Source organism: Nematostella vectensis, chromosome 4 (genome assembly GCF_932526225.1).
Source record: "Nematostella vectensis chromosome 4, jaNemVect1.1, whole genome shotgun sequence".
Lineage (NCBI taxonomy): Eukaryota > Metazoa > Cnidaria > Anthozoa > Actiniaria > Edwardsiidae > Nematostella > Nematostella vectensis.
In genome coordinates, this window is record NC_064037.1 from 9360288 (window position 1) to 9366790 (window position 6503).

A 6503-nucleotide genomic window follows, 5' to 3' on the forward strand; every position below is an offset into this window, starting at 1 on the left:
TTGTCGTTTTTGCTTTACGCCCCGTAATTTCATTTAATAGTATAGTTATTATTGCTGTCGTCGCGAGGTCGCTTGAAGCGACCGAGCGGAGACAGAAACTCTAATCAATGAAATGCGGGCTTCGAAGGACAAACTAGGCGCGCGAGCGTTTCTGGTCACACTTTGAAGTGCGCGCCTGCTTTGCGCGGTTGCAATCGTAAGTGCGCATGCGCCAGCTGGCATGAGAAACAAGATCAAGATGGCGGTCATTAATCGCACGGACAATATTGGCAGTTTTATTGGAAGGGAAAGCATCTTCAACTATAACGAAGCTTCTTAAAGTAGGTTAGAGTGTATCGTTTATTGCTACTTTCTACCAGCTTGAGATTTTCTTTGATTACTACTGAATAGGAACAAAAATGACAGGAATTACCTGCTAGAACCGAGCAAATAAATTGAGACCTCGATTGATTAGCTTCTTATTAAGGAGAGAAATACAACAAATAATATATAGATTTAGGCACTGCCTAAAAGCGGAGCCAGCAATGTTCTCCCATTCTAAACTAGGGGTATGTCCCCACCCCTGCCCCAACCCCGACAAAGACCAAACTTCAGGAGGGACAACAACAGGATACTACACTTTGATTTTGCTTCAGGTATCCCATCTCCCTAAAATCAACCCTATCTAAATGTATAAAAATACATGGCTTATAACTTTTACTATTATTATGAAATTATTTCCTCCCATTCTCCCCAAGAGAATACCCAGAACAATGACACTATTTGTAATTTTTATTGACATTACTCAGGATAATATTTGCATAAAAGAGGGATTATTTGAACTCTTACGTAGAATTGTACTTGATAGACAATTGATACAGAAAATATATTTATAATTTGGTATATTAAATGATCTTGCTAAATTAAGCCCTATTTATTTATGTCTTGTTTCATTTATTTAGTATAGATTTATTTAGTAAAGATTTTTTTTTCAGAAAAAGGGACCCTCAAGTTTATGTGCCCCTTGAATAAATAAGAGAAAAGTTGATATTATATATAGCTTTTAAATTCTCCTGAAAAAAAACATGACAGAGTTTAGGCATTCAGTATTACAGCAGATTGGGCTAAGCATAATTTCGGCTACCTTGAAGCAAGGGGTAATGTTAGGCTATAAATATGGTGGTATGGACCGAGGTGCTGTGGCTGGATATGGTTGCACTTGGTAATAGACGAAGTGGTATGATTATAGATTTGTAAAGAGTGCTTAAAAAGATGATATTACAGATGTTTTCATGTCTTTTTTAGTGTTCTTTGCAAGTCTATTATCATACTACAGGGCCGTAGCAGGGGGTGGGGCACTGGGTGCATGTTCACCCCCAAAATTGTCAAAAATTATAAGGAAATGACCAGTAGGGGCGTGGCTGTGTCCCCAATTGTTTTCTTAATGTTTATGTATTGTGCCCCCCAATAACCACCTCATATAACTACAAATCTTTGATAAATCAAACAATCCTTTTAATGTACACCATCCTTTCTCTTATATCCTGTATAAAATCCATCTTCCATCTAATAACAAACAACAAATATTTTAAATATTCAAAGCCCTCTCCCCTGCCATTATTACATATGAGTCTCTCTTGAACCATGTTCATGAATAATAAGCAGTCATGTAGAGGGCCAAGCCATTTGAGCAAATGCATAGAAAAATTACAAGAAAAAAACAATGTCACATTTGCTAATAACAGTGTAGCCAGCTTTTTGTTATATATGCAAATAGCATTTATTGTTGTTACCTATGCACATGAGAATAATGCAATCAGTTTAGTTAATTTGTAAATATGTTAATTACAGTTGCAGTACGTAACTTTGCAGTTGAAGACCTGGTCTTCAAGCATCAGAAATCATAACATGGTCAATAATTTTGTTGTCAGTTTAAGACTATATTCACACAGACTTTAGGGAAGTATCAACAGAGCAAAAGCAGATTATGTTGGCTATAGGGAAAGAATGTGTGTTGATTGAATATAATTATACTAAGCAAGAAAGGAATATGAAAAACGTTTATTTACATCTGCTTTCATTTCAGCCAGCCTATAAAGACAGATATACTTTATTTTCAGCTTTATTTATCTGAATTCACCTGAGAAAAAATGGTATCCTTGTCATTTCATAGCTACCTGGGGTGGGGGGGGGGGGTTGTTAAAGGGTTTATTTAATGTTTTTTTTTTTCGATTCTGCTATCTCTAAGGGTTAAAAAATTCCTTCTACCCCACCCGATTTGCTATCTCTTAGGTGCTGACCACACCCAAGTTGCTCTCCCATCAACAATCACCCCATCTGCTTTTAGCGGAGTCCCTCCCCCGGGACCAATATATCCTTTTCATTGCTATGCAGCTAAATCATGTAATTACTAAGCACGTAACTTGGCCCTAGGCAAGTGTAGTGATATGTGTTTAAGAATCACTAAGAACTGACTTTGGACCCTGTTGGTCAGGACAATAATTATTATTGTGTATTGTTAATATATTATTAGTGTATTATTAGTTTGGTCAAGGCTGTAATTTCATGTAAGCGTAAGAACGTTACAATTTAAAATATAAATTTTAATTGTTTTGGTATCAACCAAAACAGACACAGTAAATCTCAATAAAGATTTTTATTGAGTGATAAAGGCACATTTTCGAACTCTAGAATCTTAAAAATAAGATCAAATCTATAGAGAAAGAAAATTGTTTTTAGATGCCTTACTGATTGTGAAATATTAAGCTTATGTTGTTAGCGAAAACATTCGCTTTCTACTATGTGATTGATTGCCTGGTATAGTTCTCAATCGATTATTTATCCAATACAACTGAGCATTTTTTTTGGCCGTTTAACTCCTCCCTACCTTAACAATATTAGCCTTTATTTGTAGAAGGAAGAATTTAAGTTTAACTTTTGACAAAACAATTGTGTTCACAAATTGTGTGAACAATTTAAGTATGTTAGGCTACGGCCAGAAAACGTTTTGTTTTGGTGTAAGTTTTCAGTTTAATTGCCCTGTTGAATTACAATATGATAACATTACCTTTTTGCTTTGATTTTGCTTCATGACGCATTTGTGAGAATACAGTGTTGAGTCTGAAGTCCTCTTTTTATCTGCTATGCTGTTTTCAATTGAAGAAGAACGAGACGGGCGGATTCACGAACACTCGGGTAGATTTTTGTTGTGTAATATTGCCAACAGCCACACCCTTCCACCAAATCCACCCAATCTTCTAAAGATTCTTATAAAAAACTGGCAACTTATCACGGATCTCAGCCTCATACGGCTAGAATCTTTAATGAACCTATAGTCTCTTATAGAAAGGAGAAACCACTTATAGACTTTTAAGTCAGAGCCACAATCTCCCATAAAGGACTAGGTATCAAAGCAGATTTATTTACAATTGTGGCGGGTGTGGCTCTTGGCAATATTACACGGATCTCAGCCTTATACGGCTAGAATCTTTAATGAACCTATAGTCTCTTATAGAAAGGAGAAACCACTTATAGACTTTTAAGTCAGAGCCACAATCTCCCATAAAGGACTAGGTATCAAAGCAGATTTATTTACAATTGTGGCGGGTGTGGCTGTTGGCGATATTACACATCTGACATTGGTAGCTGTCTAACTACAATTTCTTTAAGTTCTTAGCAATCATAATAACAGATAATGAATAGATGTATACAATTCAATACAGGTAATAGAACAGGTATAGACCATATGCACACAAATATTCCAGATTAGTTTGTTGCATGTGAGAAAAACATCTTTCTCTGATCACAAACCCATTTTTCTTAGTTGTCAATCATCAGAATGACATATCTTATATATTTAAATTGATAGAGTAGTAAAATTTGTATATGTGTTTCCATCCTGAACTGCCAATTTGGGTACTACTGGTTTCCATAGTAGAAAATGAAATCAAACAGTTAGAGCCAATGTTGTAGTTCCCAGAGCATATTAGTAAAGATAGGTATCCTTAAGTTGTCTTTTTTGTGCATTTTTGTTTCAATGTTCCCTCTTTTCTTTCAGGCATTAAAGATGTGACACCCTTAATGGAATGTTTCAATTATTACAGTCTTCGAAGAACAAGAGGAGCTATTAAAGAAATGAACTGCTTATGGAAAAGTTGGAACAGAGAATACATATAAAAAAGACAGGCCAGGAATCGGACTGGGTGACCCCAGCTGTTTATGACGCATTTGAAGCATATTGAACCACTAATACACTACATGGTCATTACAAAGTGAAAATGCTGTTTTGTGACAAACTAAACACACACAACTGAAAAATGTTGTTTATGATAAATTTGATCCCCTCCATTGATCCCCAACATTGTGCATACAAAGACACAAATTCAAAATCAAATAGAGAAGGCTAATTGAGCAAGCAGTATCTGATGATGTTGCCCAGCATTGCATAGAAAAAGCCACAAATACCACATGGATAGCTAACAGTAGCAGAACTGTAGAAGCACTGTTTTATTTTGATGCTGCCAGACTTTGAAAAAGAACCTTTCTTCCAATACAGTTAATACTTCTGTTTCAAGTTAGATTATATCAACTGCCTATATTGAACACAAGTAAAAAATTGAAGAAGAGCAAAGCCCTTCCTCAAAATCTTAAATAAGGAGTAATTAAATAGTGAAAAGATAAAATAAAAAATATTGCTGTGATAAAACTACAGTATCATTACTCTTCATTCGTTAATAAGTTCACGTACCTCACACTTTGCAGTGCAGCTGCCTAATTTTTGTTATTTATTGTTTCCGGTGCTTCATGTAGTGAAAATCATTTTCCTGATGACCAGTTTCTAATGCTCGATTCTTGAGTGACATTGATAAAACTTGAAAGAGAAGGGAACCTTGCCGAAAATATATTTGATACACACATGCACATTTGATGGAACAATAACAGACAAACATTTTTTTCAAGGAAGAGAGACTGTTTCAAAGTAATGCTTCTAAGTAGCTATTGCTCGATATCCAACCGTTTCTATTTTCAACTTTTATGGGTTAACAAGAAAACTATTGAATAGAATTACAAGGACAATACATAAACTTGAAAATAGACAAGTGACCATAAAAGCTCAGCTAGAAATCGGGTCTGCTCATCACTGACCTGTAGTGACAAATATTACAACGGCAGCACTCGTACCGTATCGGTAAGCTAGTTATACTAGTAAACCAAATCTCGGGGCGAGTTGTCAGATTGCTTTCTCGCCCCGAAATTTTGTTTACTAGTATGTTTTTTTCTATAAAATTTTAAAATTTCAAAATAATACCACTAAACTTTCTCGCCCCTAATTTCATTTACTAGTAAGTTAACTCATTGACCCCTCAACCGGCCTGTACCGGCTTTGGGAAGTACCCACAACCCAAAAAATTCATAAATGCAAACTAAACACAACAAGATGAAGATACTCAGGCATCAGTCTAAGGGATAAATGGTCTTGAAGATATGCATCCAACCAAGGTGTTGGCAAATACTCTTAAGCCAAATAATAGCACAGGTTCTTTGACAAATTTCAAATCGAACAAGGAAAGAAAAGCAGAATCACCCTTCTCAATAAAACGCTCAAAATACAACACAAGGGAGAGAGATCAGCAAACACAGCTCAAGACACAAATAGATACCTTTATTCTGATCCTCCAGGTTCATTTCCATGGCCTCAAAACACAATGTCCACTCCTTGAAGGCTTGTAAAACCATGAAGATGCCTTTACGGATTGAAAAGCATTCTGGGAGATCCAGGGAAAAATTCACGAGGGGAGGGCCAGTCAACACTCAAAATCAAAATAGCCAGGAGTCAATGGGTTAATTTGCTAACTTAGCTAATATATGAAATATATGAAATTCGATCACCGGAATGTTTGACCACGTTCATGCTCGCATATTTAATGAGGCGCTTGTGACGTCACTTGAATACAAAGAATTGCTCAAAATTTTTTGGCGGGCTTTCAGTGGGAGAAGCCTCGTTCCCAGGCTGCGCGGCCAGCTTTTGATTTCTCATTTGCTGCTCCAAAGCTTCCGCAATTTTGAATCCGAATGAGCAGATCTGCCCGAGAGTACCCTGGGGAGAAGGCTACCGTGGGAGCAAGAAGCGGTATTTTTACTCTATTGAATTTCTGGCTTGCTTTAGAAAAGATAATCGAGAATGAACAGCGGAAATATGACTGAGATAGAAATAAATAGAAACTAGAGGATTTAGAATTTATGGTGGTCAAGAGAGCATAAGATAAGAGGGACCCTCTGGTATTACCCGTGCGCCTTGTCGATTCCTATCCTGGCTATTTTCACCACTACTGGGCGTGAGAATTTTTACTCACACTACCCCCGCGTTTTGATATTTTCATTTGGTTGTTTGCCGCAGGTTTTTTTTACTTGAAAAACACATGCTCTCTAGGGGTGGTTCATTTATTGATAATTATAAGTTCTACAATCTCCCAATTGTCAGAGGTGGTTCTATTTAACACACGGAATTATCCGTTGATTAGTCA

At 36.4% G+C, this 6503-nt stretch overlaps 1 long non-coding RNA gene across 1 annotated transcript; it reads left to right on the forward strand.

The window, feature by feature from the left end:
- The first annotated feature begins 179 nt into the window (after window positions 1–179).
- On the forward strand, window positions 180–4684 carry LOC116604826. The gene is made up of 2 exons (XR_004291254.2): window positions 180–320; window positions 4037–4684. It is a non-coding gene; the product is annotated as an uncharacterized LOC116604826 (long non-coding RNA).
- The last annotated feature ends 1819 nt before the right edge of the window (window positions 4685–6503 follow it).